At 44.6% G+C, this 9,659-nt stretch overlaps 1 pseudogene across 1 annotated transcript; it reads left to right on the forward strand.

Annotated features, from left to right (window-relative positions):
- The first annotated feature begins 1,097 nt into the window (after positions 1-1,097).
- LOC149323227 (uncharacterized) lies at positions 1,098-8,747 on the forward strand (annotated as a pseudogene). Its single transcript, XR_016272515.1, has 3 exons — positions 1,098-1,668; positions 3,211-3,331; positions 6,581-8,747. The product of XR_016272515.1 is annotated as an uncharacterized LOC149323227 (transcript).
- The last annotated feature ends 912 nt before the right edge of the window (positions 8,748-9,659 follow it).

Genomic DNA, 9,659 nt, shown 5'->3' on the forward strand with positions numbered 1-9,659 from the left:
TTTCACTGGGTTTATGAAATGAACTTACATACATCTTCACTTCACAAAAATGAGCATAATCCAAAGTGCACTCTTCAATCACAAACCTATATACTTTTGTTGTATCAAGTGCAACACATTCAGTGGTGTGCTTACTTGTTAAAAATACACAAGGAGATGTGAAGATGAATCTGAATTTGACAATAGGTCCCTTTAGAAACAGTGCACAAAAATGTATATGTATGGATTTTAGTGTGGCTTCAGCAAGCAGAGAGGGGAGGTGCACACCTCATGCTCCAGCTATGACTGATAAACATAAATACAGCAGTTATGCTTAGAGATTAGTCTCATTTTGGAAAACATATTATTTCACCAGTGTCTAAATGGGGATGTGGCCATGATGAGTGGAGCCTGTGGATCAGATCCATAAAGTAATGCATGTCTTATCCAGCCCAGGAGCCACACATTCTCCACCTGGAACATAGACCAGTTCCTCCTCCTCCTCCTCTGTGTGAAAGAGAAGTCAAATTCTCATCAGTGATGATGACACAGCATGAAAAATTGGCATTCCTGCATTTAAAAGATTGAGGAGGCCTGAATCCTGTTGGTTAACCCTAGAGTAGACACACTGAACCCATAAGCGACTGGTGAATCAATGTATAGGTAAATCCAACTGATTCAGTGATTTTAATCTGATCAGGTCTAAGCATAGGATAGGATACAGGCTAGGATTTAATCCTGCATTTGGGATATTCCCAAGCCAAGCTGAGCAGGCAACACTGTGGAAAAAAGGCACTCTCCACATGGGCAGAGACACTTTCAGAATTTGTGACTTCTTTGTATGCAGAAGGCTGACATGGAAATTGGGTTCTCCTTTCCCATCAGCTGAATCCTCTGGTGCCCCCCGATCCTGGGAGGAGGGCTGGATCCCATGGAAGGGGAGCAACCTGGGAAGAGAGGACTCCTTTCCTGCCCTGCGTGACCGGGGGCCTCCCTGGGGGATAGGGGGCAACTGGTTTGGCCACTGGGAGAATGAGGGATCACTAGGCCAGACAGCCTGACCCAGCAGATCCCTCTATGCTCCAGGTGGAATCAGGATACAACTGGCCATTCACAGACCCAGGTCCTCCCATAGAGTTGTGGAGGCCATCCCACATGGGCATTTCATGCCTGGTGAGAGTGTTGGGTCCGAGGTATTGGGGAAACATCCAGCTGTGTTTCTGTAGCAAGAAGCAAAATGAAGACATCTTCCTCTGAGAGCCACTGGGGACCTCTGGAGGTTTCAACAAATGATGCACTCATTTCACATCTAGCTAAGGGGACATAGCCTGGGCCCTCTCCAATTCCCCATCTCCTGATCTATGCTAAGTCCAGGGAGGCTTTGGTTGGTGCAGAGGGAGGAAGGGGATATCAGTCTCTCCATCGACCCAAAGGACGCATACGTCACCTGCATATATCTCTGTGTCTTTGAGTGCAGCAGGTTTCTTGCCAGACCAAGCCTAACCCTGGTCTCTTTTCTCAGGGACTTCATCTGAGCCCCTTGTACAGAGCTTTAGGGCATCTTTTCCTGGAAGTGACCCAAGGGCAGGGCCACCAGGACCCCCTGACCACATTATGGCTGACATGAAGGCCAAGCGGAGGGAGTTGGGGTGCAACAGAAAAAGGCTGCCGAGGTACAACAACTCTTTGGTGAGTCGCAATCCTGACTATTAGTTTCATGTGTGTCACTCCTATGCAAGCTCATGAAAGTAAGTAACAAACATGCTCTCCCAGTTTTGCAGAGACAGTCTGTGTTAATCCTCTGTCACTCCACTTTTTCAGGGTCTTTTAAAAATGTCCCAGTTTCTCTCTCCTCCTCCCACTTTCCTTCTTCTCCTCAGCTCACTTCAGTTCCTGTAAAATGAGTGCCAAGGAGTTTGCACTCCATCAACTCAAAAGAGAGGAGAGGAGAGGGCAGGGCAGGGTCTTTCCCTTACCAGGAGTCTGAGACAAAAGCAAACTGCTCTGTCCTTCCTCACTTGTGTGATCTTCCTCATAAACAACTTTGGCCATCTTGACTACCTTCTGGTGTTGCTAGTCCACATGTCTCTTGCTCTTCCCATATGTGAAATGTTGCAGGATATGGGAGAACCTCTGTGGATCTAAATTGGTGGTGGCCCAGCTTCAACTCCAACTTCTAGGTATTCATTCATGGTAGAAGGGTTGTTGGATGACCCTTGGGAATCCTTTGAATGTTAGGTTTTATCCATGGCAGAATTCCTGCCATTGCACCCACCCTGCCCCTTCTTCTCTTTTGTGAGGGTCACACTCTCTCAGCCTCAGAGGCATGGCATGGTCAACTCTCTCTCTGCATCTCTCTCATGGTGTTGCTAAGGCAAACCCATCATGCAGTATTATTATTATTGGCAAGGACAGTGCAGAATATCCATGAGCGAGAGAGAAGGAGGTTGGACGAGATGACTCTTGGGAATCCCGAGGATTTCACCCCCAGCCCCTTCCTCTCTTCTGTGAGAATTTGAATGGCAGAGCATGACATAAAGGGGAGAATGTCTTATCCACCACCACCTACACACAAAATGCGCTCTCCTTTAGTTCTCTTTTGTTTTTCAAAGCAAAGCTGTGGGCAAAGATGGGGCAGGGAACATCACCCTAACAACGGAAGTAGCCTCTGGTAAAATCCAGTATGAATGGTAGCTTTTCTTACGCAAAATACGCAAATTCTGGCCATCGAATTGTCAGCTGAAAGGTCTTGTCTCTTCACTTCATTTGGAAATGATTAAAAATCAAAATTGTTACTCATTCATCGAGAAGTGCTAAGAATTTCTTCTCTTTAAAATGGTTTCGAAATTTTCGAATAACAGGTATTTCTACTGTTTTTCGAATTTCGACGAATATTCTTTACATCACTACAAAGGTGAAGATAAATATTGTAAATTGGGGCAGCTCTGGCATATTTTATCTTAACATCATCTATATGTTTTCCTGGTGCAAAAGCATAGAGGCTTCCTGAGATATTCAGTATACTCTTCCAAAGAAAAGGGGCTTGTAGCCTCACAAAGGATTTGAGACAAACTGGATTTCAAAGGCGGTAGCTTTTTGCTTGCTAACAGAAGTTAACGTTTATTTCCTGGGCTGAATTCTGAAGTGATGAAATAATATTTGGGATGCACCATGTGCTTTCCTCCCCTTTTCTTTAGTCACTTTCTTTACGAGGGCTAATTTCTATTTCAGGTGACCTTTGCGGATGTGGCGGTATATTTCACCGAGGAGGAATGGAAATTGTTGACAAAGAAGCAAAGACTGATGTACAATTCTGTGATGATGGAAAATTATGAAAACGTGGCCTCTGTGGGTAAGGAACTTGAATCCAATGCCCTTCTTATGAAGACTGAGGGCCTTTTCATACTTCATTATCATGGCACTATGATTCCACTTTAGAATTATAGAATCATAGAGTTGGAATAGACCACAAGGGCCATCTGCCATGCAGGAATACACAGTCAAAGCACCTCAGAGATATGGCATTGCAGCCTCTGTTTAAAGACCTTCAAAGAAGGCGACTCCACCAAACTCTGTGGGCGTATATTTGACTGTCAAACAGCTCTTACTGTCTGCAAGTTCCTCCTAATGTTTAAATGGAATCTCTTTTCCTTTAGCTTGCATCCATTGTTCCAGGTCCTTTTGTCTGGAGCAGCAGAAAGCAAGCTTCTTCCATTTTCAATGTAACTTCTCTTCAAATATTTGAACAGGGCTATCATATCCACTCTTAACTTTCTATTCTCCAGGCTAAACACAGCCAACTCCCTAAACTGCTCTCTGTAGGACTTGATGGTTTTGAGATCCTTCATCATTTTTGCTATCCTCTTCTGGACACACTCTAGATGTTGCTTCTCAACATCCTTTTTGAATGTTGGTGCCCAGATTTGGACATAGGAGAATTCCAAGTGAGGCTTGACCAAAGCAGAATAGAGTGGCACTATACATCCCTTGATCTCGACACTATTCTCCTATTGATACAGCTTAGGATCACATTGGCCTTTTTATCGGCCACAGCACACTGTTATCTCATGTTCATCTTGTGGCCTACTAGGACTCCTAGTTACCTTTCACACATAGTTTAATTGTCATAACAACATCCTGTGGAAACTTGTACTTTGTAGTTTAGTGAGGCACTATTGCTCTCTAGTTTCTAAGAATTCTAAATAACCCTTCCTAAACTGCCAGTTCTAAGATTCTGTGGGAAGGAGCCATGGAGGTTAATGCTTTTCACCCCAAATGGTCCTCAGCACATCCCTGAGCAAGTTTCCTGGCTTTTTTGGCCCCTGTTCCAGCCTTTTGAAGCTCTGGAGAGGCTTCTTGGGGGAAAAGATCTCCCTTGGCCCTGCAATGGCTCAGAGAGGGCAGAACAGTGGCAAAATGGCCTCCTCTTCCCCAAAGGGATCCTGTGGGATCTTGAGGGGTAAAATATTATTTCATTCCCCCCCCCCCCACAATACAATGTGTGGGTGCCCATGAAATCCCTAGGGGGCCAATCCCTAACAATAGTCCATCCCTGTATTAAAGATGTCTTAAGATTGTTTTAAGGCTGCTCTCTAATGCTTGACCCTCACCAAAAGTGGAGTCCAGGTCCCAGCTCCCTTGCTGTGCCTTTCCCAATGAGTGATTTGTAAGTTTGTTATTCTGTTTTTCCTCACCAAATGGACCTCAAAGTGTCCCTTTTATGCACCACACACTGTGGGTGTGTTTGTGATAGAGAGATGGAGAGAATGTTAAAAATAGAAAGGCAGGAAGGAGATGCTGGAGGTGAAATGTTGAAGAAGTGCAGATGGGAAGAGGGAAGGTTGGAGAGCGGAGGGAGAAAGGGAAGGGGATCAGGCCTCTGGGAGCCAGGAGGGGAAGGCAAGAGCAAAGCCAGGATCGCCTAGCTCTGTGTGGACACGAAGGGGTCTCTGGGAAGGGCCAGGAGAGGTGCCTTGGAGATTGGGAGGCAGCCACGAACCTGACAGAATTTAAGAACTCGTTTCAGTGAACTGATGAGAACCAGCTCAGGCCCTTGTTTTCAGACATATTAAGGGCTTCTATTATGCATAATATCTATAAAGGGAGGAAAGGGGAACACAAAAACACCCTTTTCTTTAATGTTTCTTTTCTACTTGAGCTTCCTTAGATCCATCTTTGATTCCAAAGACCCTTTGTTCCCTGAAATGCTGGAGTCTGGAGGAGATGCCCGCAAGTGCTATGCTTTTAGGGGAATTTGGTACTTAGCTCAAAGGGGAGATATAGTTTGATTGGGGCAGGGGTGACATGGGATTCAGCCCAACTATACCAGGACCTGAAGCACACAGACCTCCAAAGGCATTTGAAATAGGTTTTTATGTTTTATTTAGGGGAAAAGCAAAATACACGCACACACATACACCCTCCCATACACAAGCACACACACACACACACACACACAAGAATTAGATAACAAAGGTGGGAGTGAGCTTTGCTAATGCTAATATGTTGCCTAGTCAACTCTTGATTCCAGTTGCCGAAGGTCCGCAAGGGGGAGAGAAGTCAGAGCTCCTGCGGCAAGTGGGACTGGCGAGAGTATTGAGGTGCTTGGCCATGAAAACCTACAGAGTGTCTGTCTGTAACTGGACTGAAGCTGAAGAACAGCCAGTCAGGGCTTTTATTTATACTGTAATTGTTGTTTGGGAGTAAAAACTGAAGGTTCAAAGAGATTTAAATCACTTTCCTGGGTGGGGAAAGAATGGTCTGAAACCAAATTGAATGCAATTGGTGCTTGCAAGGAATAAGTTAGACAAAAGGGATTAGCAGACCGGCTCTCAGGTGCTCCTTGGCTCTGAATTCCAGTCCTGTTCATAGGCCAATGTACAGCGCAATCTGAGGGTGACATTCCCAGATGCAGCTCAGCAAAAACATAGCAGAGTACAGAAGCAAATATCAGATATAGCTGTTGGCAATGCACTGACCACTTTCCACACTTAAAAATAAGTCACAGAAAGAGTTGATTTCATGCAAGTCCTTGGAGGCTCTCTATCTTGAGTTGCAAAATAATATAACTATTTGCAAGCTCTTCTCTCTGACTTCCATCAGCTTCACCATCTCTTGTACACACAACTCCAGTACAATGCAATCCACACCAATCCGCATGTGACCTGTATGTTGTTTTGGTTGTGAGTCATCTCCTGGTGCCACACACCATGAAACAGCCTCTGCAGTCAGCTTGCATCATGCCAGGTGCTCTGAATCAGCTCTCTATGGCAGTCTCGCAGGATATGATGCCACCTGTCACATGTTTTTACACATGTTTAATGGGATATTGTTTCGACAGTCCTTTGTCTAACTCTCTGCTTCCACTGATTCCCTCAAGGTAGTTCACCTACAGTATCATCTTTGCTAGCTCCTATGAGTAAGGATACAATTGTTCCATGGATTTGGGCCATCCACAACAGGGTCATGATCGAGTCACTCTCAGCAACTTTATTAATTTAATCTCAAATAGGGAGGGGTGAATGGGGGCTAAATCTTGGGGTAACACCCTCCTCTCTTAAGTCTGATATTCAGCCTTGTCTCTCATTGTCCTTCTTTACAGAAGAAATTGTGAGTCATGAGGGAATCCACACTGGAGAGAATCCATACAAATGCCAGCATTGTGGGAAATGTTTTTATTCGAAGTCACACCTAATGACACATCAGAAAATCCACACAGGAGAGAAGCCATACAAATGCCAGCATTGTGGGAAAGGTTTTTATTCAAAATCATATCTAGTGATACATCAGAGAATCCACACAGGAGAGAATTCATACAAATGCCAGCATTGTGGGAAATGTTTTTATTCAAAATCATATCTAGTGATACATCAGAGAGTCCACACAGGAGAGAAGCCACACAAATGCCAGCATTGTGGGAAAGGTTTTTATTCAAAATCATATCTAGTGATACATCAGAGAGTCCACACAGGAGAGAAGCCATACAATTGCCAGCATTGTGGGATAGGTTTTTATTCGAAATCATATCTAGTGATACATCAGAGAGTCCACACAGGAGAGAAGCCACACAAATGCCAGCATTGTGGGAAAGGTTTTTATTCGAAGTCAAACCTAGTGACACATCAGAAAATCCACACAGGAGAGAAGCCATACAAATGCCAGCATTGTGGGAAATGTTTTTATTCAAAATCATATCTAGTGAGACATCAGCGAATCCACACAGGAGAGAAGCCATACAGATGCCAGCATTGTGGGAAATGTTTTTATTCAAAATCATATCTAGTGATACATCAGCGAATCCACACAGCAGAGAAGCCATACAGATGCCAGCATTGTGGGAAATGTTTTTATTCAAAATCATATCTAGTGAGACATCAGCGAATCCACACAGGAGAGAAGCCATACAGATGCCAGCATTGTGGGAAATGTTTTTATTCAAAATCATATCTAGTGATACATCAGAGAATCCACACAGGAGAGAAGCCATACAAATGCCAGCATTGTGGGAAAGGTTTTTATTCGAAGTCATACCTAGTGATACATCAGAGAATCCACACAGGAGAGAATTCATACAAATGCCAGCATTGTGGGAAAGGTTTTTCTTCTAAGTCAGCCCTAGTGATACATCAGCGAATCCACACAGGAGAGAAGCCACACAAATGCCAGCATTGTGGGAAAGGTTTTTATTCGAAGTCAAACCTAGTGACACATCAGAAAATCCACACAGGAGAGAAGCCATACAAATGCCAGCATTGTGGGAAATGTTGTTCTCGGAAGTCAAACCTAGTGGCACATCAGAAAATCCACACAGGAGAGAATTCATACAAATGCCAGCATTGTGGGAAATGTTTTTATTCAAAATCATATCTAGTGATACATCAGAGAATCCACACAGGAGAGAAGCCACATAAATGCCAGCATTGTGGGAAATGTTTTTCTCAGAAGTCAAACCTAGTGAGACATCAGAGAGTCCACACAGGAGAGAAGCCATGCAAATGCCAGCATTGTGGGAAATGTTTTTATTCAAAATCATATCTAGTGATACATCAGAGAATCCACACAGGAGAGAAGCCATACAAATGCCAGCATTGTGGGAAATGTTGTTCTCGGAAGTCAAACCTAGTGGCACATCAGAAAATCCACACAAGAGAGAAGCCATAGAAATGCCAGCATTGTGGGAAAGGTTTTTATTCAAAGTCAGCCCTAGTGAGACATCAGAGAGTCCACACAGGAGAGAAGCCAAACAAATGCCAGCAGTGAACTAACATTATTTATCTCAAAAAGGAATACAAAAAATATGTTTTTAATCCAGATGTGATAAGAAATGGCCCTTGTGATTTTATCTGTAAGGTTTGATTGTCCCTATGGCTGTTTATGTTTTAAAGTTATATTTTGTTAAGTTTAGGTTTCCATTGCTATTAGTAAAGACCATTGCTTTGGGATATAAATTTGGCAGGGGATTATGGGTTGTTGTATTGGTTAGCTAAATGGGGGGCTGGGATTTGTTGCAGCTGGATAGAATTGTTATGGGAATGATAGCCTTTTGGATGTGTGGGATGTTGGCTAAAGACAGTTGGGGGCTGGTAGTAACAGGAAGGGGCTAGTTTCTGGGAATGGCAAAGGGGGCCTGGTTACCTTTTGGGGGATAGACTGTAGAATTGGAGCTTGGGCTAGGTTTGGTTGAGGGTGGAGATTTAGGTTTTCGGGTTTTAATGTATTCTTTGGCTTTGGGTGGGCAGTTCTGGCTTAAACGCGGAATTTCGGACTATGTGTTCTCAATAAAGTTATTTGCTCTTTCAACACACTGGACTCTTTGATGCACAGAAATTCTGAATTTGCACAAAACTGACACTTTCTTCTCTCCTCAATCCTCAGCTCCATTCCCAGCCATACAAAGCAAAACACACACACACACACACACACACATCTAAACAGACAGGCAGAGCTATATGTAGAAAGGAGAGCCTTCCTTCCCTACCTTTCTCTCCTGAGTCAGGTTCCTTTCCTTGGGCTTCATTCTGGCCTCCTCCAAGTCTCCTCAGATCCAAAGGAGGGAAGGAGGCACGCCTTTCTTTCCTGTAAAGGCATCCAGCGGAATAAACAGCAGCAGCAGAATGAAGGCCCTGGTGATCCCTGCGCATGGTCAGGAGGGGGCCTTTGGGGCATGTGAGCATGCGCACTCTCAACCGTTGAAGCCATTGCTGCCCTCACAGACTCCTCTGAGGAAGGGAGGGAGGGGAGGGCCCTTGTTGGTTGGGAGGAATGGCTTGAAGGGCTTCTGGGGGCCCTTGGGGGGTTATAAGAAACAAGGAAGCCCCCTCTCCTCCCCCAAACAAAGGCAGGGGTCCTACAAGGCTTGCTTTCCTTGCTTCCTTCCCAGGTACTTTGGGGGTATAATAATAATAATAATTACTCATACCCCGCTCTTCAGGCAAATTGTTAATTGGACATTTCCCTGCTCTGAGAAAAGGGGGCAGGGGGGATCCTTGGGGAGAGGCATGGCATTTGGGGGGGAGGATCCAAAGGGCTTTGAGGAGCCCCCTCCCTCCTGGAAAGTGGGGCAGAGGAGAGGCCCACTCTTCTGATGCCTTTATTTGTGCCAAATAAAGAGCATCACACAGCATAGGCTTAAGTAGCATTGGAAACAAGTTTTTTGGGGGGGAGTTATCTCTGAGGTCTTG

Source organism: Sceloporus occidentalis, unplaced genomic scaffold (assembly GCF_023333645.1).
Source record: "Sceloporus occidentalis isolate IW3139 unplaced genomic scaffold, rSceOcc1.0.p SCAF_1, whole genome shotgun sequence".
NCBI classification, from domain to species: domain Eukaryota; kingdom Metazoa; phylum Chordata; class Lepidosauria; order Squamata; family Phrynosomatidae; genus Sceloporus; species Sceloporus occidentalis.